Raw genomic sequence first — 27,929 nt, 5'->3', positions numbered from 1 at the left:
TGCTTTAGAAGTTTCTTTGTGTTGATTTTTAACTTGCATGCATCTCATTGAGCCTCGTTGACTCCATGCTTTAAATACATTTTCTGTCATTTCTGAGTGTCTATTTTGGTAGGGACTATTGCTGGAGAGCTGGTGTCATCCTTTGGTGGTGTCATTAGATTCAAATTTTTCATGGTGCCAGAACTCTCGCACTTATTCTTTCTTATCTGGAGATACTGGTGCTTCTAATTTTTGTAAGTATTTTTATCCAGGTAGAATTTTTCTTTTACTTTCTTTCTCTGTAATATTATTGGGTTTTCTTCTCATTTCCCTTTCTTTTTTTCCACCCTCTCTAGATACTGCGTCTGCAAAAAATTATAGGTAGGGTCTTTTGGCTTTGCTTTTATAGCCCTATGCACTACTGAGGCTAGCTTTATAATAAACTATTCAGTCTGACCTATAAGCCAGTAGATGGCACTTATATGTAAGAGCCAGCTATGGTCAACACAGCTGAGTATATACTTGATACCTATTTAGTGGGGAAAAAAATGTTGTCTCTGCCAATGGGTTGATGCATGCCATACACAGTCGTCTGAGCTCCTTTCTCAGCCCCAGGATGGTGAGGGGGCAACATGGGCAGGGTCAGACCAGGCAAGCTCACCTACAAGTCCCTTGATGGCAGGCACAGGCATCAATGCCAATGGAGAACCCACTGAGTTGCTACCAAGTGCACAGAGGTATGCCTAGGCATGGAGCTTGGAATCTCTCTCAGCCCCAAGTTCTGTGCATGGGGATAGTGGGGGTGGCGGGTGGCCTAAATTCCTTACCTAGAAGAGTAGGTGATCCAGATGCCTGAAGATTTGCCTGGGCACGAAGAGAAGAGAGTTCCCTACATCAGAACCACTGCACAGGAATGATGAAAGACTCAGGCTGCTGGACCATACAGGCAGGTCCTCTGAATGCCTGCAGATCTGCCTGAATGTGAAATGGGGAGGGGCCCTTGTACATGGATCTGTGTACAGAAAGAGTGGGGCAGCTCAAGCCTGCCAATCCAGGCAAGCAGATGTTTTGAATACCTAGAGATCCGCCTGAGTATGGAGTTGAGAGGTCTTTGTTGCACTGAATCTCTGCACAGAAAGAGTGATGCAATTCAGGCTGCTGATCCAGGTGAGGGAGTGTTCTGAATACCTGGACATTTGCCTGAGTGTGGATACATTGCACAATGATCTATATTCATGAATGTGTGATGGCTCAGGCTGTTGGTTCAGGTAAGCAGGTGTTCCAAATGCCTAGATAGAGCAAAGAGGGCCCTGCTGCACCACAATCTGAGGGAGAAGTCTGGGGCACCCAGGAATGATACATGCAGACTGATTGCATGTTTCCAAGCAGGCCCTGGCTGTAAGTCTCATTGTCCAGGATAAACTAAAGCTGTAGCAGCTCTACTCTTGCTCCAGGCCTGCAATGGGGAAGAGCACAATTCCAGTGCCTACTGCTGAAATGCTTTCCATAGTTCCGACTGTGGAGGCTCCTACCCAACTTCAGAGCAAGCACTCCATTCTTTGGCCCAAGACTGAAATGCCTGCATGGGCACACATTTGGGTTGCCAAAGATTGGTTAACTTTGTATGTGCCCGGATTAAAAATGGTGTCCCACTTCTGGGAAAATGCTTGCAGTTTTTCCTGGTGTCTTTTCCTCACAGTATCTCAAACCTCTCCCCAAGTTAGCTCCAGGGCTTGGGAGCAACAAAGTACCCTCCCTTGGACTTGGTTACCTGGATCCCCAGTGGAAAGATGAGTCACAGAAAGAAGATCTGCCTCTCTCACATATTCAGGGTTCACTCACTTTTATCAGCTGGATGCTGTCAGGGGAGCTGTTTGCCTGTGTTCTTCCTCCTGAGATCTGAGATGTCCTTCATGATTCTGGTTGATTCTCATTTACCTTCTTGAATTAAAGCTCACAGAGTTAATCTTATGGACTATGTTGCTCTTTCCAAGTGGCTGAGGTATGCTAAAAGCATCTTGGAATAAAAAAAAGAAGCTTGTTTTATATTTTATATTTTCTGTCTATCTTTAAAGCTCTATTGCTCTTTATTTTTTAAATAAAAATTGTATATATTTAAGGCACATAACATGTATATACACAGACATATACACACAGACATTGTGAAAAAGTTACCCAAATCAAGCTAATTAGCATATTCATAACCTCACATTTTTATCTTTTTGTACATGCATGGTGAGAACACTAAAAACGTACACTATTAGCAAATTTCAGGTATACAATACAGTATTATTAACTATAATCACCATGCTATATATTAGATCACTATAACTTATTCTTTCTACATAATTGAAACTTTGCACCTTTAACCAGCACCTCTCCTTTTCCTTGTCCCTGGTAACCATCATTTTATTACCTGTTTCAGTTAATTTGAGTTTTTTAGATGGCACATATAAGCGAGACCACAGAGTATTCATCTTCCTGTGTCTGACTTATTTCATTTAGCATATTGTCCTCTAGGTTCATCCATGTTTTCATAAATGGAAAGATTTCCTTTCTCTTTAAGGATGAATCATATCCCATTATATGTATATATCTATATCTGAATGTAGATATAGATACATGTATCTATATCTATAACATTTGTTCCTTTATATCTGCTGAGAATTTGTATGTTTTCTTTGGAAAAATGTCTACTCAGGTCATTTGCTCATTTTATATTCAGGTTATTTGTAGTGTTTTTGCTTTTTAAGTTGTTGGAGAAGTTCCCCACATATTTTAGATATTAGCCTCTTATAAAATATATTTTTCACATGTTGTATCCCCAATTTTTTGTGGCCATTTTATTTGGTTGACTGTTTCTTTTGTATTGCATTAACATTTTAGTTTAATACAGTCTCATTTGTTTATTTTTGCTTCTACTAGTTTTATAGTTTCATGGCTTACATTTTAGTGTTTAATGAATTTTGAATTGATTTTTATATATCCTTTGGGTGTCCAATTTTCTTTCTTTTTTCTTTCTTTTTTATTTTTTTGCGGGTGGATATCCATTTTTCCCAAACATCCAATTTGTTGGCATATAATTAGTTATTAAAGTCCCTAATGATCCTTTTTTTTTCTTTCTGAGATGTTCACTGTAATGTCTCCTTTTTCATTTTTTTAAATTAATTTATTATTATTATACTTTAAGTTGTAGGGTACATGTGCATAACGTGCAGGTTTGTTACATATGTATACTTGTGCCATGTTGGTATGCTGCACCCATCAACTCGTCATTTATATCAGGTATAACTCCCAATGCAATCCCTCCCCTCTCCCCCCTCCCCATGATAGGCCCCGGTGTGTGATGTTCCCCTTGCCGAGTCCAAGTGATCTCATTGTTCAGTTCCCACCTATGAGTGAGAACATGCGGTGTTTGGCTTTCTGTTCTTGTGATAGTTTGCTAAGAATGATGGTTTCCAGCTGCATCCATGTCCCTACAAAGGACACAAACTCATCCTTTTTGATGGCTGCATAGTATTCCATGGTGTATATGTGCCACATTTTCTTAATCCAATCTGTCACTGATGGACATTTGGGTTGATTCCAAGTCTTTGCTATTGTGAATAGTGCTGCAATAAACATACGTGTGCATGTGTCTTTATAGCAGCATAATTTATAATCCTTTGGGTATATACCCAGTAATGGGATGGCTGGGTCATATGGTACATCTAGTTCTAGATCCTTGAGGAATCGCCATACTGTTTTCCATAATGGTTGAACTAGTTTACAATCCCACCAACAGTGTAAAAGCGTTCCTATTTCTCCACATCCTCTCCAGCACCTGTTGTTTCCTGACTTTTTAATGATCGCCATTCTAACTGGTGTGAGATGGTATCTCATTGTGGTTTTGATTTGCATTTCTCTGATGGCCAGTGATGATGAGCATTTTTTCATGTGTCTGTTGGCTGTATGAATGTCTTCTTTTGAGAAATGTCTGTTCATATCCTTTGCCCACTTTTTGATGGGGTTGTTTGTTTTTTTCTTGTAAATTTGGTTGAGTTCTTTGTAGGTTCGGGATATTAGCCCTTTGTCAGATGTGTAGATTGCAAAAATTTTCTCCCATTCTGTAGGTTGCCTGTTCACTCTGATGGTAGTTTCTTTTGCTGTGCAGAAGCTCTTTAGTTTAATGAGATCCCATTTGTCAATTTTGGCTTTTGCTGCTGTGGCTTTTGGTGTTTTAGACATGAAGTCTTTGCCCATGCCTATGTCCTGAATGGTACTACCTAGGTTTTCCTCTAGGATTTTAATGGTATTAGGTCTAACATTTAAGTCTCTAATCCATCTTGAATTAATTTTCGTATAAGGAGTAAGGAAAGGATCCAGTTTCAGCTTTCTACTTACGGCTAGCCAATTTTCCCAGCACCATTTATTCAATAGGGAATCCTTTCCCCATTTCTTGTTTCTCTCAGGTTTGTCAAAGATCAGATGGCTGTAGATGTGTGGTATTATTTCTGAGGACTCTGTTCTGTTACATTGGTCTATATCTCTGTTTTGGTACCAGTACCATGCTGTTTTGGTTACTGTAGCCTTGTAGTATAGTTTGAAGTCAGGTAGCATGATGCCTCCAGCTTTGTTCTTTTGACTTAGGATTGTCTTGGAGATGCGGGCTCTTTTTTGGTTCCATATGAACTTTAAAGCAGTTTTTTCCAATTCTGTGAAGAAACTCATTGGTAGCTTGATGGGGATGGCATTGAATCTATAAATAACCTTGGGCAGTATGGTCATTTTCACGATATTGATTCTTCCTATCCATGAGCATGGTATGTTCTTCCATTTGTTTGTGTCCTCTTTTATTTCACCAAGCAGTGGTTTGTAGTTCTCCTTGAAGAGGTCCTTTACATCCCTTGTAAGTTGGATTCCTAGGTATTTTATTCTCTTTGAAGCAATTGTGAATGGAAGTTCATTCATGATTTGGCTCTCTGTTTGTCTGTTACTGGTGTATAAGAATGCTTGTGATTTTTGCACATTAATTTTGTATCCTGAGACTTTGCTGAAGTTGCTTATCAGCTTAAGGAGATTTTGGGCTGAGACAATGGGGTTTTCTAAATATACAATCATGTCATCTGCAAACAGGGACAATTTGACTTCTTCTTTTCCTAACTGAATACCCTTGATTTCTCTTGCCTAATTGCCCTAGCCAGAACTTCCAACACTATGTTGAATAGGAGTGGTGAGAGAGGGCATCCCTGTCTTGTGCCAGTTTTCAAAGGGAATGTTTCCAGTTTTTGCCCATTCAGTATGATATTGGCTGTGGGTTTGTCATAAATAGCTCTTATGATTTTGAGGTACGTTCCATCAATACCGAATTTATTGAGCGTTTTTAGCATGAAGGGCTGTTGAATTTTGTCAAAAGCCTTTTCTGCATCTATTGAGATAATCATGTGGTTCTTGTCTTTGGTTCTGTTTATATGCTGGATTATGTTTATTGATTTGCGAATGTTGAACCAGCCTTGCATCCCAGGGATGAAGCCCACTTGATCATGGTAGATAAGCTTTTTGATGTGTTGCTGAATCCGGTTTGCCAGTATTTTATTGAGGATTTTTTTGCATTGATGTTCATCAGGGATATTGGTCTAAAATTCTCTTTTTTTGTTGTGTCTCTGCCAGGCTTTGGTATCAGGATGATGTTGGCCTCATAAAATGAGTTAGGGAGGATTCCCTCTTTTTCTATTGATTGGAATAGTTTCAGAAGGAATGGTACCAACTCCTCCTTGTACCTCTGGTAGAATTCAGCTGTGAATCCATCTGGTCCTGGACTTTTTTTGGTTGGTAGGCTATTAATTATTGCCTCAATTTCAGAGCCTGCTATTGGTCTATTCAGGGATTCAACTTCTTCCTGGTTTAGTCTTGGAAGAGTGTAAGTGTCCAGGAAATTTTCCATTTCTTCTAGATTTTCCAGTTTATTTGCGTAGAGGTGTTTATAGTATTCTCTGATGGTAGTTTGTATTTCTGTGGGGTCGGTGGTGATATCCCCTTTATCATTTTTAATTGCGTCGATTTGATTCTTCTCTCTTTTCTTCTTTATTAGTCTTGCTAGTGGTCTGTCAATTTTGTTGATCTTTTCAAAAAACCAACTCCTGGATTCATTGATTTTTTTGGAGGGTTTTTTGTGTCTCTATCTCCTTCAGTTCTGCTCTGATCTTGGTTATTCCTTGCCTTCTGCTAGCTTTCGAATGTGTTTGCTCTTGCTTCTCTAGTTCTTTTAATTGCGATGTTAGAGTGTCAATTTTAGATCTTTCCTGCTTTCTCTTGTGGGCGTTTAGTGCTATAAATTTCCCTCTACACACTGGTTTAAATGTGTCCCAGAGATTCTGGTATGTTGTATCTTTGTTCTCATTGGTTTCAAAGAACATCTTTATTTCTACCTTCATTTCGTTATGTACCCAGTAGTCATTCAGGAGCAGGTTGTTCAGTTTCCATGTAGTTGAGCGGTTTTGATTGAGTTTCTTAGTCCTGAGTTCTAGTTTGATTGCACTGTGGTCTGAGAGACAGTTTGTTATAATTTCTGTTCTTGTACATTTGCTGAGGAGTGCTTTACTTCCAATTACGTGGTCAATTTTGGAGTAAGTACGATGTGGTGCTGAGAAGAATGTATATTCTGTTGATTTGGGGTGGAGAGTTCTATAGATGCCTATTAGGTCTGCTTGCTGCAGAGATGAGTTCAATTCCTGGATATCCTTGTTAACTTTCTGTCTCGTTGATCTGTCTAATGTTGACAGTGGAGTGTTGAAGTCTCCCATTATTATTGTATGGGAGTCTAAGTCTCTTTGTAAGTCTCTAAGGACTTGCTTGATGAATCTGGGTGCTCCTGTATTGGGTGCATATATATTTAGGATAGTTAGCTCTTCCTGTTGAATTGATCCCTTTACCATTATGTAATGGCCTTCTTTGTCTCTTTTGATCTTTGATGATTTAAAGTCTGTTTTATCAGAGACTAGTATTGCAACCCCTGCTTTTTTTTTGTTCTCCATTTGCTTGGTAAATCTTCCTCCATCCCTTTATTTTGAGCCTATGTATGTCTCTGCGTGTGAGATGGGTCTCCTGAATACAGCAGACTGATGGGTCTTGACTCTTTATCCAGTTTGCCAGTCTGTGTCTTTTAATTGGAGCATTTAGTCCATTTACATTTAACGTTAAGATTGTTATGTGTGAACTTGATCCTGCCATTATATTAACTGGTTATTTTGCTCGTTAGTTGATGCAGTTTCTTCCTAGCCTCGATGGTCTTTACATTTTGGCATGTTTTTGCAATGGCTGGTACCAGTTGTTCCTTTCCATGTTTAGTGCTTCCTTCAGGGTCTCTTGTAAGGCAGGCCTAGTGGTGACAAAATCTCTAAGCATTTGCTTATCTGTAAAGGATTTTATTTCTCCTTCACTTATGAAACTTAGTTTGGCTGGATATGAAATTCTGGGTTTAAAATTCTTTTCTTTAAGAATGTTGAATATTGGCCCCCACTCTCTTCTGGCTTGTAGAGTTTCTGCCGAGAGATCTGCTGTTAGTCTGATGGGCTTCCCTTTGTGGGTAACCCGACCTTTCTCTCTGGCTGCCCTTAAGATTTTTTCCTTCATTTCAACTTTGGTGAATCTGGCAATTATGTGTCTTGGAGTTGCTCTTCTCGAGGAGTATCTTTGTGGCGTTCTCTGTATTTCCTGGATTTGATGTTGGCCTGCCCTACTAGGTTGGGGAAGTTCTCCTGGATGATATCCTGAAGAGTGTTTTCCAACTTTGTTCCATTTTCCCCCTCACTTTCAGGTACCCCAATCAGACGTAGATTTGGTCTTTTTACATAATCCCATACTTCTTGCAGGCTTTGTTCATTTCTTTTTCTTCTTTTTTCTTTTGGTTTCTCTTCTCGCTTCATTTCATTCATTTGATCCTCAATCGCTGATACTCTTTCTTCCAGTTGATCGAGTCGGTTACTGAAGCTTGTGCATTTGTCACGTATTTCTCGTGTCTTGGTTTTCATCTCTTTCATTTCGTTTAGGACCTTCTCTGCATTAATTACTCTAGCCATCAATTCTTCCACTTTTTTTTCAAGATTTTTAGTTTCTTTATGCTGGGTACGTAATTCCTCCTTTAGCTCTGAGAAATTTGATGGACTGAAGCCTTCTTCTCTCATCTCGTCAAAGTCATTCTCCATCCAGCTTTGATCCGTTGCTGGCGATGAGCTGCGCTCCTTTGCCGGGGGAGATGCGCTCTTATTTTTTGAATTTCCAGCTTTTCTGCCCTGCTTTTTCCCCATCTTTGTGGTTTTATCTGCCTCTGGTCTTTGATGATGGTGATGTACTGATGGGGTTTTGCTATAGGTGTCCTTCCTGTTTGATAGTTTTCCTTCTAACAGTCAGGACCCTCAGCTGTAGGTCTGCTGGAGATTGCTTGAGGTCCACTCCAGACCCTGTTTGCCTGGGTATCAGCAGCAGAGGCTGCAGAAGATAGAATATTTCTGAACAGCGAGTGTACCTGTCTGATTCTTGCTTTGGAAGCTTCCTCTCAGGGGTGTACTCCACCCTGTGAGGTGTGGGGTGTCAGACTGCCCCTAGTGGGGGATGTCTCCCAGTTAGGCTACTCAGGGGTCAGGGACCCACTTGAGCAGGGAGTCTGTCCCTTCTCAGATCTCAACCTCCATGTTGGGAGATCCACTGCTCTCTCCAAAGCTGTCAGACAGAGTCGTTTGCGTCTGCAGAGGATTCTGCTGTGTTTGTTATTGTTTACTGTGCCCTGTCCCCAGAGGTGGAGTCTACAGAGACAGGCAGGTTTCCTTGAGCTGCTGTGAGCTCCACCCAGTTCGAGCTTCCCAGCAGCTTTGTTTACCTACTTAAGCCTCAGCAATGGCGGGTGCCCCTCCCCCAGCCTCGCTGCTGCCTTGCCGGTAGATCACAGACTGCTGTGCTAGCAATGAGGGAGGCTCCGTGGGCGTGGGACCCTCCCGGCCAGGTGTGGGATATGATCTCCTGGTGTGCCTGTTTGCTTAAAGCGCTGTATTGGGGTGGGAGTTACCCGCTTTTCCAGGTGTTGTGTGTCTCAGTTCCCCTGGCTAGGAAAAGGGATTCCCTTCCCCCTTGCGCTTCCCAGGTGAGGCGATGCCTCGCCCTGCTTCAGCTCTCGCTGGTCGGGCTGCAGCAGCTGACCAGCACCGATCGTCCGGCACTCCCCAGTGAGATGAACCCAGTACCTCAGTTGAAAATGGAGAAATCACCAGTCTTCTGTGTGGCTCGCGCTGGGAGTTGGAGACTGGAGCTGTTCCTATTCGGCCATCTTGCTCCGCCCTCTCCTTTTTCATTTTTAATTTTGTTTGAGTGTTCTCTTTTTTTCTTAGTTTAGATAAGAGCTTCTCTTCCAAAAACTACACAACTGTCAGTTTTTTAAATTTTTTTTTCTGTTCTCTATTTGCTTTATTTTACTTCTAATTTTTATTATTTTCTTCCTACTGATAACTTTTTGCTTAATTTGTACTGTATATTGTTCCTTGAGGTTTAAAGTTTGGTTCTTTATTTGAATTTTTAATGTAGGCATTTATTACTATAAACTTTTGTCTTAGTACTGCTTTTCATGCACAAAATAAGTTTCATTATGTTGTATTTTCATTTTGTTTTGTCTGAATATATTTTTAAAATTACCTTTTGATTTTATTCATTGATCCAATGATTACCCAAAGATGTGTGCTTTAGTTTTTACGAACGTGTTAATTTTCCAATTTTCTCACTGTTACTGATTTCTAGTTTCATTTCACTGTGTTCTGAAAAGGTACTTGGAATGATTTTTATCTTCTTCAGTTTCTCAAGACTTGTTTTGTAGTTAACATGTAATCTGTTCAGGTGAATTGTCTGTGTGCTCTTGAAAAGAATGTATAATCTGCTGTTGGTTGGAAAGTTATAAATATGTCTATTAATTCCTTTTGGTCTGTAACAGTGTTCAAGTCAGCTGTATGAATATTCCATTGATTATTGAAAGTGGAATATTGTAATATCCTACTATTAATATACTGCTATCAATTTCTCTCTTTATATCTGCTAATATTTGTTTATATATTCAGGTGCTTTGATACTGGGTACATATATGCTTATAATTATTATATCTTCTGGTTAAATTGGCTGTCTCATCATTGGATAATGAACTTCATCCCTAAAGATTGTTTTCGATTTAAATGCATTTTGTGGAATCATAATCACTTGTGCTTTCTTTGGCTATCATTTACATAGAATACCTTTTTATTCCTTCACTTTCAGACTATATGTATTCTTCACATACACCTTTATATAATATATTATATGCATCTTTTATAATTTATATCCATTAGCAAACTATTATAGCCATAGTTGATTTAATAGTTTTGTCTTTTAAGGTTTTACTAGATTCATAATTGATTTACATATTGATTTATAACATTAGACTGTTTTGAAAGGCAGGTCTCGTCATGATAAACTTCTTCAACTTTTGTCTGAGAAAGTCTTTATTTCCCATTTATATTTGGAAAACAGGATTGCTGACATCCTATTTTTGCTGACAGTTTTCTTATTTCAGGATATCGAATATATTATCTCACTCCATTCTGATGTGCAAGGTTTCTTTGCTGATAGTTTTATGGATTCTTCTTGTATATGACAAGTAGCATTTCCCTTGCTGTTTTCCAAAATTCTTTCTTTGTCTTTACTTCTGACACTTAATTATGTTGTGTCTCTATGGATATCTTATCTGCTGTTCTGAGATTCCTGATTCTAGACTTCTGTTTTCTTCCCCAGCCTTAGAAAGTTTTGTGCTTTTATTTGCATAAATATGTTTACACTTTCTTTCTTTCTCTCTTTGCTTCCTTCAATTCTGATAATGCATATTGTTGTGATTGATAGTATTCTATAAATCTCTTAAACTACTTTTGTTCCTTTTTAATTTCATTTTCTCCTCAGATTGGATCATTTCCAGTGACCTGTATTTGAATTCACAGATTCTTTTTCTTCTTGATCTAGTTCACTGCTGATATCTTCTATTTAATTTTAGCTCAGTTGTAATTCTTTAGCTCTATGGTTTATGTTTGGTGCTTTTTTATACCTTCTTTTTTTGTTGAAATTTTCAATTTGCTCTTATATTTCTCTCTTGATCTTGATAGATATCCTTATGACCATTATTTTTAATCCTCTGCTGGGTGAATCACGTATCTTTATTTAACTAGGGTCAATTTCTGATAATTTATCTTATTCTTTTACTTCTAATGTATGTCCTGCTTCTTCATTTCTCGTGAATGTCTGTTGCTTCCTGCACATTATGGAAGACCAGAGCCTCTCCCAGGTTTGTCAGATTGGCCTCATGTGGGAGAAGGATCTCACCAATTTGTCTAGTCAGAGAGTTTGACATACTCCTCAAATATTTGTGATTGTTTAAACCCCTACTTCTGTTTTTGTTGGTCCCAGATTAGAATGTACTACACTGTGCTGGTTCCCCAAAATAGGTAAGGTAGAATACATATCCTTTAGATGTTGCTGGAAAGGTCAGTTGTCAGATATTTATTCCAGGTCTTTCTATACTCATGTTGAAGCTGTGAGTGGATGTTCAACTTTCACACTCTCTGCACTAAGACTAAGAGAACCCCTGAGACAAATGAGTGCACTTTCATTCATACTGCACCCTGTGATCATGAGGAGACAGCTGCTGGAAGTAGGCTTGTTATATTTCTACCTCTTTGCTTTCTTTGGTCTAGGGAGACTCAAGAATGCAAACATATATGTGTAGATATATATATATATATATATATATATATGCCTGTGTGTGTGTGTGTGTGTGTGTGTGTGTGTGTGTGTAGCTCCATCCTATTGGTTATGTTCCTCTGGAGAACGCTAACTAGTACCGGGAGGTTTTGAATTAAAGTACCATATTTCATAATCAAGTTGATACTCAACAAAGCAAAACAAGTTTTCATATGAGACACTAAAGAAATAACTGCTTAGGGAATGAGGGAACATAGGTTTTATAGCATACTCCTCTTCCTGTGAGAATTATATAAGAAAAATATTTAATCTATAAAATTTGGGAATCTGATTAGCATGAAATACATAAGGCAGTAGATGCATATTTGGATATGTGGTATCTTGTACATTGTTTCTAAATGTACGATGCATCAAAATCTTTTATCATATTTAGGAGACCACATCTGAACTCATGATTTTTATGTACATAAATTTGATAAGATCTGGTATAGTAAACTCTGGGTTTGATTTCAGTTAGTGGAAAAACATTTTCAACAATAAGAATGTGTACAGTTACTCGCAGACTCTTACTTTCATGATTTATTTACAGAAATCATTTCAGTATGTGATGGCTACAAACAATGTTTTCCAAGGCACTTTTTCAGAAGTACTATAGAGTACCTAACACATCATTTAATCGTTTGTGCAGTTATTCTGACATCAAGAAAGTGAAGCATATATCCACACTCAAGTGTGGCTGCACATAGTGATGTCATTCTAAAGGATAGATAGATAGGCATAGGGATAAAAGGCATAACTTTCCAGTAGAGAAACCTGATGAAACACAACCTTAGCCAACTGTTAACATCGGCAATGTTAAGTTATGTTCATATATATGCCCATATATGTGATGAAAATGATACTTTACCTTTATGGTCTTCTCCACCCACTCTGTAAATTACAAAACCAAACAAAATATAAACCCAGTCTAATAATGTAAAACTCATTAAAGATTTACTGACATTTTATGAAACACCTGACCAGAAAGTCCCCTAGACTGTTAAGGTCATTTACATAAAGAAATTCAGAGGTACTGTCACTGCTTAAGAATCCTGAGACTAAAAAAAGTGATATGATACCTTTAATGGGATCCGGGCACAGAATAAGAATATTAGATAAAGATTAAGAAAATTGAATATATTGTAGACATTTTAGTTAATAATAATGTATTAATATCAGTTCATTAATTATACCAAATATACCATGCTAATATTAGATGTCAGTAATAGAGGAAATTGGATGTATATAGGCAGCATTCTTCCTATTCTATCTTCAAAAATTTTCTGTAAATCTAAAACTTAGATTCTAAAATAAAATTTATTTTAAAAATACTAAGTTCATTAAATACATTTCCCTATAACTCTAGCATTAACAAAACTATGATCTAGCTAAGATACAAAATAGAAAGAAGGTATTATAGTTAATTATGTTAATTTTAAATTAAGCCTATATAGGAAACTATAGAATGCAAAGACCCTGACATTCAACAGATTTTCCCACCAAATCAGAAAACATAAAAACAGCAAGTCACATAAGTAGCAATTAGGAAAGGCTGTGTTTATCAACTATACAATCATAAAATTATTCAAACATATCCTAGGAACCAGCATTAATGTAAAAATTTGAAAATACTTATATAAATAGTTTTTATTTTATTTATTACACTTTAAAACAGAATATAAATTAGTGGTAGAAATTAGTGGTAGAAAATAGGTTTAGTCGTTGGCAAAACCAAAAGAAAATTTATACAGCATATTTCAGCTTATTGTATTTTTTAAAATTCATAATAGCTATAATATCAGGAAATAGCTTCAATATTTAGGCCTTGACTTTCTAAGATTTCACTGGAAAATTAAGCTTTATCATAATGTCTTAAGATTTTAAGGGAAAATATTTAAAAAAAACAGATTAGAAAATAAAAATTATTAAAATATTTATCTGTCATTTTTGTTCTATGACCATAACAGCAAAGATATCCACATTCCAATTGAAAATCTCTAAGAAAAAAGATACAGTTAACTTGGACCCATAAATTTCCTCTGCAATAAAGTACATTTTTGAGACATTTGAATATTTCTTTAGTTTCTTGGATATTTTTATTACTTTGAGTAAATGATATTAGCTTGTCATGTCGAGCTGCATACAACTTCAGGTTTGTTCTGACACTTCTGTTGCTAAGCTTAGCAATAAGTCATGTCCTGTAGTATGTAATCAACACATAGTCCAATGTTAATAAAAAGTGGAGGGAAAGGCCATCCACTCATGCCATTTTAATCACATCATCTTTTTATTCAGTAACTGATTTTTAATATCTACCAACCCCTAATTTCAAAAATATTCTCAAATGATGATTCTTACACATATAATCAACTCTCAGAAAAGTTTATGAAAATATTTTCTCATAAGTTATTGAATATTTTGATTTACTTCATATTCTTTGTAATAACTTGTCAAGGCTGTCAATATTATTTGTAAGAAAAAAACAAAAACCATGCAGTAGCCTATATTATGTACTAATAAAATAGGACCATTAAAATTTTAAGTATAAATGATGGGTAATGCAACTTTCCATGCATGCTAAGTAATTATCATTATTAATCTGTGATATAAATACCCTTCATGCAATATTAACTGATTTTCAGCATACCAAAATATAATATTTATGTAAGTCAAGATTGCCTTGCTTATGCTACAATAGCATAACACCTTAAAATTTCAACGGCTAAGAAAATTAAAAGTTCACTTCTTACAATATAAATTCCATCTTGGCTCAGCCCAGTGCTTTGTTCCACATCATTCTGACTGTCAGCCCCATCTTTATAAGTCTTCGCTCTCTCGAATATATATATGTATTTTTTTACCATCTCAAAGAGAAAGAAACAATAAAAGACCTCACATTCACAATTTAATGTGCCAGCCCAGAATGAGGTATATCACTCCCACCAACAACAGAATGTCTAGTAACTATATGGCCTTGCCCAATTGCAAGGGAGAATATGCTGATGTCTGTAAGACCACTGCTAGTAGTCCCTAAGAGCACTCATAGAACTCAGCATATTGCTGTACTCATGACTAAGATTTTTTATAGTAAAAAGATACAAAGCAAAATTAAGAAAACAAAAAAAGGTACATGGGTTGAAATCAGTAAGAAGCCAGGTACACGTTTCTAAGAGTTTTTGTTTGTTTGTTTTTGTTTTGTTTTGTTTCTGTTTTTGTTTTTCCCAGTGGAGTCACATAGACATACTTAATTCCATCAGCAATTAGCTGTATTGGAATACACGTCAAGCATTGTCTGCCAGGGAAACTTATTAGAGATTCAGTGCCCAAGAGATTTTACTGGGTGTTGACCATGTGGGTACCCTCTGCCTAGAAAATACCAAATTTCAGAATCACAAAAGAATAGCAGGTGTTCAGTCTAAATTATAAGCAGCCTAGACACAGCAAACTGCCGTTATTGGTCAATTGTTGACTAGGAAAAATCAGAGTCAAGTTCCAAGATGCCAGCCAAGGTCCAATCTTGCAAGCAGATTGTTCTAAAGTTAATAATCACAGCACTGCTATGTTAACTTTTTTTTTTCTTTTTTCTTTTTTTTTTAAGTAGTCTCGCTCTGATGCCCAGGCTGGAGTGCAGTGGCGCCATCTCGGCTCACTGCAAGCTCCATCTCCCGGGTTCACGCCATTCTCCTGCCTCAGCCTCCCAAGTAGCTGGGACTATAGATGCCCACCACTAAGCCCGCCTAATTTTTTGTATCTTTAGTAGCAACTGGTTTTAACTGTGTTAGCCAAGGTGGTCTCGTTCTCCTGACCTCGTGACCCACCCTCCTTGACCTCCCAAAGTGCTGGGATTACAGGCATGAGCCACCGCACCTGGCCTAACTCTATGAACAGGTAATGAGGATTTAAATTCCACTGTACCCAAAATAATGAGAGAACAGAATTCAGATAGGCATTAAAAGTATCTTCTTCACCATTACTAATTGTAAATCTAGAGAAAGTTCATTTATATCTATATGAATTTATAGTGTTGAGATTTCTTTGATAGTGTTTGAGCAATATGTAGATTTTAAAAAATCTAAATCATCAGAAAAATATTTATAGCCAAATATTTAGCTATATTTACCAAAAGTGTAAGTCGAAAAGGAAATTAATGTTATATTTTATGCTGAACTAGTAAATAAGTGGGAAGAAGGTAGAAAAAATTATAATTATTAAAAATATCTATATCAATATTTGTACATAAAGATACATATACATATGATTACAAACATATATTTGCTTGCATATACATAAAATATTTAAGGAAGGACATATAAGAGAACAAAATCTCATCTTCTCCTGTGAAGAGAAGAAAGGCCTGAAGTAGGTAAAGAAACAGAATTACTTGTTAATATATAAACTTGTTTTTATATATTGCATGTTAATATATAAGGAGAAATACTTGTTAACATACAAATTTCATTTAATATATTTTTTATCTTACTATGTTACTTTAAAAACTAGTGTTTAGGAAGTTCATTTGGAAGGATAAATATGTGACGATATCTTATACATTAAAAAATATATGGAAAGCTATTTAATAGCAGCTGGTATTGCCTTAAGAATAGATTGATTTAAAAAAACTAATTAGCAAACCAATGAACAAACAATGTCGAACACATAACTCATATGAGGAGATCATATATTTAATTTGTAGTGTTCCATGAAGATATACCACAAGTTTACATGTTCTTAAAAGTCAGAAGCATATTTTCCCGTCAATTTACCATTCTTTATATCCTGGGCCTAAAAATAGTACTGCATCGGCCCCAAATTTCCAACTCTTCTAAAGCATCATCAATTATATATATGCATTACCCGTTTAAGGATTCATTGTGTTATGCCCTAAATCGATATTAGAGAATGGCATGCGCTTTTCTTCTCATTTTATTTTTTTCTCAAGTTTCCTTTTTTCCTAAGAAGAACCTTCTGCATGCATGTTGCCCTGCAGATAGACTGTTAAAGACTTGTCTCCCCAATCACTTCATCAAATGTATGTGTATATGTGTAAATGTCATAGAGGAAAATTATGGAGCTAAAGCTTGTAATCTGTATTAAAAGTAAGATACCACAGTTCCACATATCAGATCAGCAGAGGTTTGTTTTAAAAATAATGCAAGCTACAGTAAGAGATGCACCCTAATACATAAATGGTGGACATAATATTAGTAAATATTTCTAGAGAATAGTTTGAGAAACCACTTCCAATGGCATAATTAATAAAACATTGATTTTCAAATACAAGAACCCATTTTTTAAAGTATCTAACAAAAACTAGAAGAATGGGTAAGTAAATCAAGGTATAACAATACTTATAATGTATATTTTGTGGCAAATAAAATAGTGTTTCAGATTCAAATACTTCAGTAAAATGATCATGTAAGATGTTAATGTTAAAAAAATTGTTAGATCCCATTTCATTGCAAAACATAAGTATATGGATATTTGTGTAGTAATAAATATTAGAAAGAGATATTTATCATGTGGATAGTCATTTCCTCAAGGCATTGGGATTATGAGTGTATTTTTTTCATGTGCACCACTCTATATTTTAAAAACTGTTTATAATGATGATATATTACTTTCAAAATTTAAAAAGAGAAAATAAATTGTATTTTAAGAGATATAGAAAATTTAAAGAAATTAAAAATAAAAGGATAATTATTATACCAGAAAATAATAGCTTTTAAAACTGACAATAATAAAGTACAATTATTCATCACTTAACAATGATGATACCTTCTGAAACTCTCATAGCCAGTTCTGTTGTTGTGCAAATATTAATATCAGAATGTACATGAATATACCTAGATAGTATACCCAACTACACACATAAAATATATGGTGTAGCCTATTGCTCTCCAAAGCTTCAAATCTGTACAACATGTTATTGCATTGAATACTATAGGCAGTGGTAAATATTTATGTATCTAAATATATGTAAACATAGAAAAGATAATGGATAGTGTTGCACTACAATGACTAAGTCAATCAATAGCTATGAAGTCACTGGCAATATTACATTTTTAGCTTCACTATAATCCTATGGGACCACTGTCTTATATGCCGTCCATTGTTGGCTGAAAGGGTATTTTACAGTACATGACTGCATGGTAATAAATCGAATGAGGATAATGACATTTAGGGAAAATATTTAAGAAAATGTTTGTTCCATTGATAGTTATACATATCTATTCATCACAGTGTCTGTAAGTGCATGTTTCATATAACATCCTTCCTCTACTTATCTACTGTTTATTCATTTAGTCTTATCTAGTGACCATCAAAATGTTAAAAATAACATTATTTTACATTTACAGTATAACACTAGAAGGCTTTGAAATAACTAAGGAGCTAAAAAATTCAAACAATTATTTTGCAGGAACTATATATGTTTGAACACTTTGCCTGCCAACTTCTAATCCCATGCAAATTAAGGCTGTTGAATTACACTAGCACACCTTCCTCCTTACAAAGACAGGAAATATTTAGAAAGTCATTAATGAGCTAATCATTTATTGGATCCTACTTTATAATCATTGTAAGAGGATGGGATGCAAACGTGAAATTTTTCCCTCATCTATTAATTATTATTATTATTATTTTTTTTGAGACAGTCTCGCTCTGTCGCCCGGGCTGGAGTGCAGTGGCCGGATCTCAGCTCACTGCAAGCTCCGCCTCCCGGGTTCACGCCATTCTCCTGCCTCAGCCTCCCGAGTAGCTGGGACTACAGGCGCCCACCACCGCGCCCGGCTAATTTTTTGTATTTTTTAGTAGAGACGGGGTTTCACCGTGTTAACCAGGATGATCTCGATCTCCTGACCTCGTGATCCGCCCGTCTCGGCCTCCCAAAGTGCTGGGATTACAGGCTTGAGCCACCGCGCCCGGCCATCTATTAATTATTAATACATTTTATTTGCCTTGAGGGTCAAATTCTTCCTTACAAAGGTAAAAGTTATCCCTAAATTTCAGCATTTATTGGTCAGTGATGGATAAAAAGTGACTACATTAAATTAAATCCACCATGACTAATTTACCTTATTCTCAAATATCTTAATATACTTGGAAGCCCTCATCTTTTTTCACCTCCTCCCCCTATCCAGGATGTATTAATTTAAAATACAATCTATGTTTTAAAACATGTATTAATGTGAAGTAGAGAGACATTGAAAGGAAAGAGAATCACTGTCCTTTCTCAATGTTTAAGAGAGGGCAAGTATCAGCTATAACAATAAATTTAGAAAGGAACAAAAATACGTTTTATTGCAGAAGATAGCAGGGATACTCAATTTGATGGAAAGCTTCATAACACAGTGTTTAGGCTCTTTCATTGAAAAGAGAAAATGATGATACTGCACCCTGAACTGGGATCTTACATCTTCATCATTGATTTACAGTAACATCTGTGGAGAGGAAGGTCACTATGCTGAATAAGCTACTAATGTGACTCAGGGAGAAGGTCATTTGTGCATATTGTAACTTCTCATCATTTTAGGAGCAAAGAGAGTTTGGAAATAAGACTTTGACTTTTGCAGATAAGTATTATATTGCTAAAGAGTTCAAAGTGTTTATTCTTGATGCCTGGTAAATAAAGTGCCTTTTGCTCTGAAGTTTTCAAACAAGATTGCCATACCAATGTTCAATAGATATTCAGTCAAAAATTCTCATCTGGGGACTGAGGCTAGATAACAGAATTTTAAAAGATTCCCTTCCTTAGACTTTTTGTAAAAAAGACAAATGAAAGTAGAATGTGAGGACAAGGAAAAACTTAAATATTTTCTTCTAAATTTTTTTCTTTTTGGCACAGAGAAGCATAAACATTTTTCCATTCCTTTTTTTTTTTTTTTTTCATACCAGTGCCTTTATTTTATTTGTAATAGACTTCTGACTTCTTGGGAGAATCTCAATCTATAGTTCTTTGACCCCCCCCGCCCCCCCCACACACATACATGCACACACACATTACATCAAATTAAAGTTAAAACTAAATTTTCTTCCCTAAATATAAGTAGTCACTTTCAGTAGCTTTTCTGTCTACAGATTTCAGCATAGAAATTAAAAGATGGAAATCAAAGATAATAAGGAAAAATCTTTCCTGTGTTTGTCTTGATATGCCCTTCAATCTCATGGGATTATTAGTAAGACTTTGTAATTTTTTTCTATTATTTTAACATAAAGTTCTATTTATTATTTTTTTATTATTATTATACTTTAAGTTCTAGGGTACATGTGCATAACGTGCAGGTTTGTTACATATGTATACTTGTGCCATGTTGGTGTGCTGCACCCATCAACTCGTCAGCATCCATCAACTCGTCATTTACATCAGGTATAACTCCCAATGCAATCCCTCCCCCCTCCCCCCTCCCCATGATAGGCCCCGGTGTGTGATGTTCCCCTTCCCGAGTCCAAGTGATCTCATTGTTCAGTTCCCACCTATGAGTGAGAACATGCGGTGTTTGGCTTTCTGTTCTTGTGATAGTTTGCTAAGAATGCATGATTGTATATTTAGAAAACCCCATTGTCTCAGCCCAAAATCTCCTTAAGCTGATAAGCAACTTCAGCAAAGTCTCAGGATACAAAATTAATGCGCAAAAATCACAAGCATTTGTATACACCAGTAACAGACAAACAGAGAGCCAAATCATGAATGAACTTCCATTCACAATTGCTTCAAAGAGAATAAAATACCTAGGAATCCAACTTACAAGGGATGTAAAGGACCTCTTCAAGGAGAACTACAAACCACTGCTTGGTGAAATAAAAGAGGACACAAACAAATGGAAGAACATACCATGCTCATGGATAGGAAGAATCAATATCGTGAAAATGGCCATACTGTCCAAGGTAATTTATAGATTCAATGCCATCCCCATCAAGCTACCAATGAGTTTCTTCACAGAATTGGAAAAAACTGCTTTAAAGTTCATCTGGAACCAAAAAAGAGCCCACAGGTCCAAGACAATCCTAAGTCAAAAGAACAAAGCTGGAGGCATCACGCTACCTGACTTCAAACTATACTACAAGGCTACAGTAATCAAAACAGCATGCTACTGGTACCAAAACAGAGATATAGACCAATGTAACAGAACAGAGTCCTCAGAAATAATACCACACATCTACAGCCATCTGATCTTTGACAAACCTGAGAGAAACAAGAAATGGGGAAAGGATTCCCTATTGAATAAATGGTGCTGGGAAAATTGGCTAGCCATAAGTAGAAAGCTGAAACTGGATCCTTTCCTTACTACTTATACGAAAATTAATTCAAGATGGATTGGAGACTTAAATGTTAGACCTAATACCATAAAAACTCTAGAGGAAAACCTAGGTAGTACCATTCAGGACATAGGCATGGGCAAAGACTTCATGTCTAAAACACCAAAAGCAACGGCAGCAAAAGCCAAAATTGACAAATGGGATCTCATTAAACTAAAGAGCTTCTGCACAGCAAAAGAAACTACCATCAGAGTGAACAGGCAACCTACAGAATGGAAAATTTTTGCAATCTACTCATCTGACAAAGGGCTAATATCCAGAACCTACAAAGAACTCAACCAAACTTACAAGAAAAAAACAAACAACCCCATCAAAAAGTGGGCAAAGGATATGAACAGACATTTCTCAAAAGAAGACATTCATACAGTTCTATTTATTTTTTCTCTTTTTTGTCTGACATAAATTTGATGGCCTCTTGTTGACTATGGCCACCAATATCCCCCTACTATTAGCTAGGTCTTGTTTCTCTAATATAAAAAAACATCTTTTAGGTTATATAATATGTGGTGACATCTCAATACAACATTTTTTATTTAGTTTGTCATTGAGCACACTTGCAAATGTATTTGAAAGAAAAATTCCTGGAAGTCAGAGCTGATTGAACACGTATAGACATTTAAAGTTTTGATAGATGTGGCCAAATGGCATTCCAAACTGTACTAATTACATTTACAGTAACAAAATACAGGATGTTTTTAATCTCCATTTAACAACTACATGTTACTTTGCAATATTTCATGTATTATTTTAATCTTTAAGCTATTTTACCCAGTAATTGTTTTACTAGTTTGTTCAAATAGCATATAACATTCTACTTATTCTGTTCCTTCCCATATAACTTATTAAAAGTTTTGTTTGTTTTCTTATGTTTATATTTTACTTTTTATATTTACTTATTTTACTTTTAATCATTGACTATATAAAATTTATTTTTATAAAAATTGTATACTAAATTTTCATATGTATTGAGTTCATTTCTAAAATATGTATTCTGGTTTTAAGACATGTGTACTCATTCATCAGTCTCACACTTAAAGATTATGTTAATTCTAACAGAAGAGACCAAGCTGAGGAAAGAATATTAGAGTTCAAAGACTGGTTCTTTGAATCAACTCAGTCAGATAAAAAACAATTATGAAATGAACAAACTTCTGAAAATATAGGATTATGTAAAGAGGCCACACTTACATTTCACTGGTATTCCTGAGAGAAGTAGACAAAATAAACAACTTGGAAATTATATATCATGATATACTCCATAAAATTCCCCTAATCTCTCTAGAGGTTGACATGCAAATTTAAGAAATACAGAGAACCCTGTCTAGATACCCTTCAAGATGATAATCACCAAGGCACATAGTCATCATATTCACCAAGGCCAATGTGAAAGACAAAAATATTAAATTCAACTAGAGAGAACCATCAGACCACATTCAAAAGGGACCCTGATCAGGCTGGCAGTGAACCTCTCAGCAGAAATATTACAAGCTGGGAGAAATTGGGGGCCTATTTTCAGCATAATTTAAGAAAAGAAATTCCAATCAAGAATTTCATTTCCTTTCAAACTACGTGTATTAGCCCATTCTCACACTGCTAATAAAGGCATATCTGAGACTGACTAATTTATAGAGAAAAGAGGTTTAATTGACCTCCAGTGCAACATGGCTGGGAAGACCTCAGGAAACTTACAGTCATGGCAGAAAGGGAAGCAAACACATCCTTCTTGACATGGTGGCAGGAGGAGAAGTGCCCATCAAAGAGATAAATGTCCCTTATAATCCTTATAAAACCATCAGATCTCATAGAAACACAGTATAATAAGAACAGCACTGTGGGAGTAACTGCCCCCATGATTCAGTTACCTCCCACTGGGTCCCTTACACAACACATGGGGATTATGGGAACTACAGTTCAAGATGAGATTTGGGTGGGGACAAACCATATCACTAAGCTTCGTAAGTGAAGGAGAAATAAGATCCTGTTCAGACACCAAATGCTGATAGTATTTGTTACAACTAGACAAGCTTTACAAGAGGTTCTTAAGGTAGTAGTAAATGTGGAAAAGAATGAATGATACCTGCTACCAGAGAAATAAAATAAAACAGTTACCCCACCAACCCAATAAAGCAACTACATGATCAAGTATAAAAAACAATCAGCTAACAACACAATGACAGCATCACAATTTCATATATCAACACTAACACTGAATATAAATGTTCTAAACACATCTTTAAAAGGTACAGAGTGGCAATTTGGAAAAAAAAAATGTCAAACTGTCTGCTATCTTCAAGAAACCCATCTCATATGTAATGACACCCACAGGCTCAGAGTTAATGGATGGAGAAAGGTCTACCATGTAAGCAGGAAAAAAAGCAGGGGGAGATTTTAACCTCCCCCGCCATTAGATAGACCATTGACATAGAAAACTACAGCATTAGATAGACCATTGACATAGAAAACTAACAAAGAAATTTTGCAGATAAGCTTGACACTTGACAAATTTAATTGACATCTACAGCATATTCAATCTACAGACATCTACAGAATATACAATCTTATTATCTGCGCATGGAACATAATCTAAGATGGACTATAGGCTCAATAATAAGGTAAGTCTCAATAAATTAAAAAAAATTGAAATACTACCCACCACACTCTTGGACCACAGTGCATTAAAAATAGAAATCGATATCAAGAAGATCTCTCAAAACTACACAGATATATGAAAATACATAGCTTGCTCCTGAATAATTCCTGGGTAAACAACAAAATTAAGGCAGACATAAAAAAATTGTTTGAGCTGGGTGTGGTGGCTCATGCCTTAATATCAGCACTTTCGGAGGATGCAACAGACTGGTCACTTGAGGTCAAGAGATTGAGAGCAGCCTGGCCAATATGGCAAAACCCCATATCTACTAAAAATACAAAAATTAGCTTGGCACAGTAACCTGTGCCTGTAATCCAACTACTCAGGAAGCTGAGGCATGAGAATCACTTGAACTTGGGAGGTGGAGGTGGCAGTGAGCAAGATCACACTAGTGCATTCCAGCCTGGATGACAGAGTGAGACTCTGTCTAAAAAAAAAAAAAAAAAAAAAAAATTGAAATTAATGAAAATAGGGACAAAACCTACCAAAACTTTTGAGATGCAGCAAAAGTAGTTTATAGTGCTCCTTCATAAATAAGTTAGAATGATTTCAATTAGCAATATAATGTTGCACTTAGAGAAAATGGAAAAAGAGAGAGGGAGAAGAGCACAACAGTTGTAACACTAGCAGGAATAAAAGAAATAACTAACCTTAGAAAAAATGAATGAAATTAAGTTGTAACATATCTATACAAAAGATCAATAAACCAAAAATTAGTTATTTAAAATAATAAATAGGGTTAATAAACCACTAGTTAGATTAAAAACAAAAAGGAGAAGATCTAAGAAATACAATCAGAAATGACAAAGATGACATTACAACTAAGCCCCCCAAATAGACAAATTCTTCAGAGACTATTATGAACAACTTTATGCACACAAATTAGAAAAACTGGAGGAAATTGATAATTTCCTGGAAATACACAGTTCCAAATAATGAACCAGGAAGGAAATGAAAACTAGAACAAACAAACAACAGGGTCTGAAATTGAATGAGTAACAAAAAGCCAAGAATTGGTACCAATTTTACTGAAACTATTCCAAAAACTTGAGGAAGAGGGAATCCTCCCAAACTCATTTCACAAAGCCCGCATCAGCATAATAGCAAAATCTGGCAGAGACACATCAACAAAACAGGCACTACAGGTCAATATCCTTGATGAGCAAGACAGAAAAATCCTCAAGAAAATGCCAGCAAACGGAAACCAGCAGCACATCAAAAAGTTAATACACCACGATCTTGTAGGCTTTATTCTTTGGAGGCAAACTTTGTTCAACATATGCAAATCAATAAATGTGATGCACCACATAAACAGAATTAAAAGCAAAATCCAAAATTATATCAATGAATATAGAAAATGCTTTGGGTAAGATCCAACATCTCTTTATGATAAAAACCCTCAACAGACTAGGCATAGAAGCAATATACTGAAAATAATAAAATCCGTGTAAGACAAAAATACAGCCAATATCATACTCAAAGTACAAAAACAGCAAACATGCTGCTTGAGAACTGGAACAAGGCAAGAATGCCCATTCACCACTCCTGTTTAGCATAGTACTGAAAGTCCTAGCTCGAGCAATAAGGCAAGAGAAAAAAAATATAAAGCATCCAAATAGGAGATTGCAAATTATCTCTCTTCACTGATAATATAATTATATGTCTAGAAAAGCCTAAAGATTCTACCAAATGGCTCCTAGAACTGATAAATGACTTTAGTAAATTTTCAGTATTCAAAATCAATGTAAAAAAAAGCATTTCTGTACATCAGTAATGTCCAAGCTGAGAGTCAAATTAAGAGCACACTATCATTTACATTAGTCACAAAAAAAGAGGAATATCTAGGACTACAGCTAAGGAAGTGAAAGGTCTCTACTATGAAACCATAAAACACTCTGAAATAAAGTAGAAGTGGTGCAAATAAATGGTAAAACATTCCAAGCTAATAAATTGGATCAACCAGTATCATTAAAATGGCTATACTGCACAAAGTAATTTGCTGTTACAGTGCTTTTCCTATCATTCTATCATGATAACTATAAAACACTGCTGAAATAAAGTAGAAGTGATACAAATAAATGGAAAAACATTCCAAGCTCCTAAATTGGATAAGCCAATATCATTAAAATGGCTATGCTTCAGAAAGTAATTTGCTGATTCAATGTTTTCCCTATCCAACTACCAATATTTTCTCACAGAACTAGAAAAACTATTTTTAAATTCATATAGAATCAAAAAAGATCCTGAATATCCAAAACAATCATAAGCAAACCAAACAAAACCAAAAGAGCCATGTTACCTGACTTCAAACTATATTGCAGGTCTGCAGTAAACAAAACAACATGGTAGCATGGAACGGGTACAAGAACAGAAACACAGGCCAGTGGTACAGAAGAGATAACCCAGAAATAAAGCCACACACATATACCCATCTGATCATTAACAAAGCTGACAAAAACAAGCAGTGGAGAAAGGACTATTTATTCAATAATTGCTGCTGGGAAAACTGGAATATGCAAAAGAATGAAACTAGGCTCCTGTGTTTCATCATATACAAAAATTAGCTCAAGGTGCATTGAAGATTTAAATGTAAAACCTAACACTATAAACATTCTGAAAGAAAATTTACAAAAGCAGCCTTCCTGATATTGGCTTTGGCAGTGAATTTTTGGCCTGGACTCCAAAAGCAATCACAGCAGAAAGAAAAATTGATAAGTAGACTTCATTAAACTAAAGTACTTCTGCATAGAAAAAGAAACTATCAACAGAATAAATAGACAGTCTACCCAATGGGAGAAAATACCTGTAAACTATGTATCCAAAAAGGGTCTAATATCCAGACTCTCTGAGAAACTTAAACATTTGAAAAGAAAACTTTACCCCATAAAAAGTGGGCAAAGGACATGAACAGACACTTCTCAAAAGAAGACATACAATCAGCTAACAAAGATATAAAAGTATTCTCATTATCACTAATTATAAGAGAAATGCAAATCAAAACCAAATGAAATACTATCTCACACCAGTCAGAGTGGTTGTTATAAAAAAGTTAAATAATAACAGATGCTGGTAAGGCTGTAGAGAAAAGGGAATGCTTATACAGCATTGGGTTGGTGGAAATGTAAAGCATTTCGGCCACTGTGAAAAGCAGTTTGAAGATTTCTCAAAGAAATTGAAACAGAGCTACAGTTCAACACAGCAAATCATATTACTGGGTATGTACCCAAAGGAAATAAATTGTTATACCAAAAAGACACGTGCACTTGTATGTTCATTTTAGTGATATTCACAATAGCAAAGACATGGAATCAACCTAGGTGCTCATCAATGGTGAGTGTGAACATTAAGATAATGATAATAGACAACGTGGACTACTACAGTAGCAAGGGAGGTGGTAAAGGTGCCAGTCTATATATATATATATATAATATATATGTATATGTATATGTATTCCCTGTATTTAAAATGAAAGTTTAAAAGAAAAATGTTGTGTTAGCATCTTACAAACTTTTAAAAAATCCTGTATTGGCATTCAATTCTACCTAATTAACCTTAATTTTGAGACTTTTATCAATTATTTTGCATGTTCATATTCATGTTAAAATTATCTGCCTTTGTTAAAAATGTCTATATATCATTTTGGGAACATATATGTATAGATAAATGTATTAGAATTCTTTATGCTTTAACTGTAATTGATTCAATGTGTAAGATAAAATATTGTAAGTAAAAGAGGGTATTTGTTACCTCATATTACAAGATATCCAAAGATATGATGCTATTGGGCTATACTAAATTAGTAGCTCAAAGCTGGATTCTCTTCTTTCTGTGCTACAATTCTGGCTCTTTTGACTATTGACCTGAAGCTTCTCTCTAATAATGATGTGGCATATGCTGGTCTTGCATTAGTGTGCCTTTAACATTGAAGATTAATTTATAGAGAAACTGAAATTTTATCTCCCAAAATTGGCCCTTACAATCTCATATGCACACCTCTCCCACGATAGTACGTGGGCCTTGAGTAGTTGTATAGTTTTAATTTCTGGTCCTGTGTATATCTCAAGAGTGCAGTTTAGTTTGATTGACATCTTCTACCAGGCCTGAAGATGAGGATTTAGTTGCTGTCAGTGTTTAAGATTTAGCAGGACTTGGTGTCATTCTTAGACCTGAGTCAGAGCCCTGTAACTCAATGTCACAATTAGTTTAA

This window comes from Macaca thibetana, chromosome 11 (assembly GCF_024542745.1).
Source record: "Macaca thibetana thibetana isolate TM-01 chromosome 11, ASM2454274v1, whole genome shotgun sequence".
In the NCBI taxonomy this organism is placed as follows: Eukaryota; Metazoa; Chordata; class Mammalia; order Primates; family Cercopithecidae; genus Macaca; species Macaca thibetana.
The sequence above is the reverse complement of the archived record's forward strand: the minus strand, read 5'-3'. Positions refer to the sequence as shown.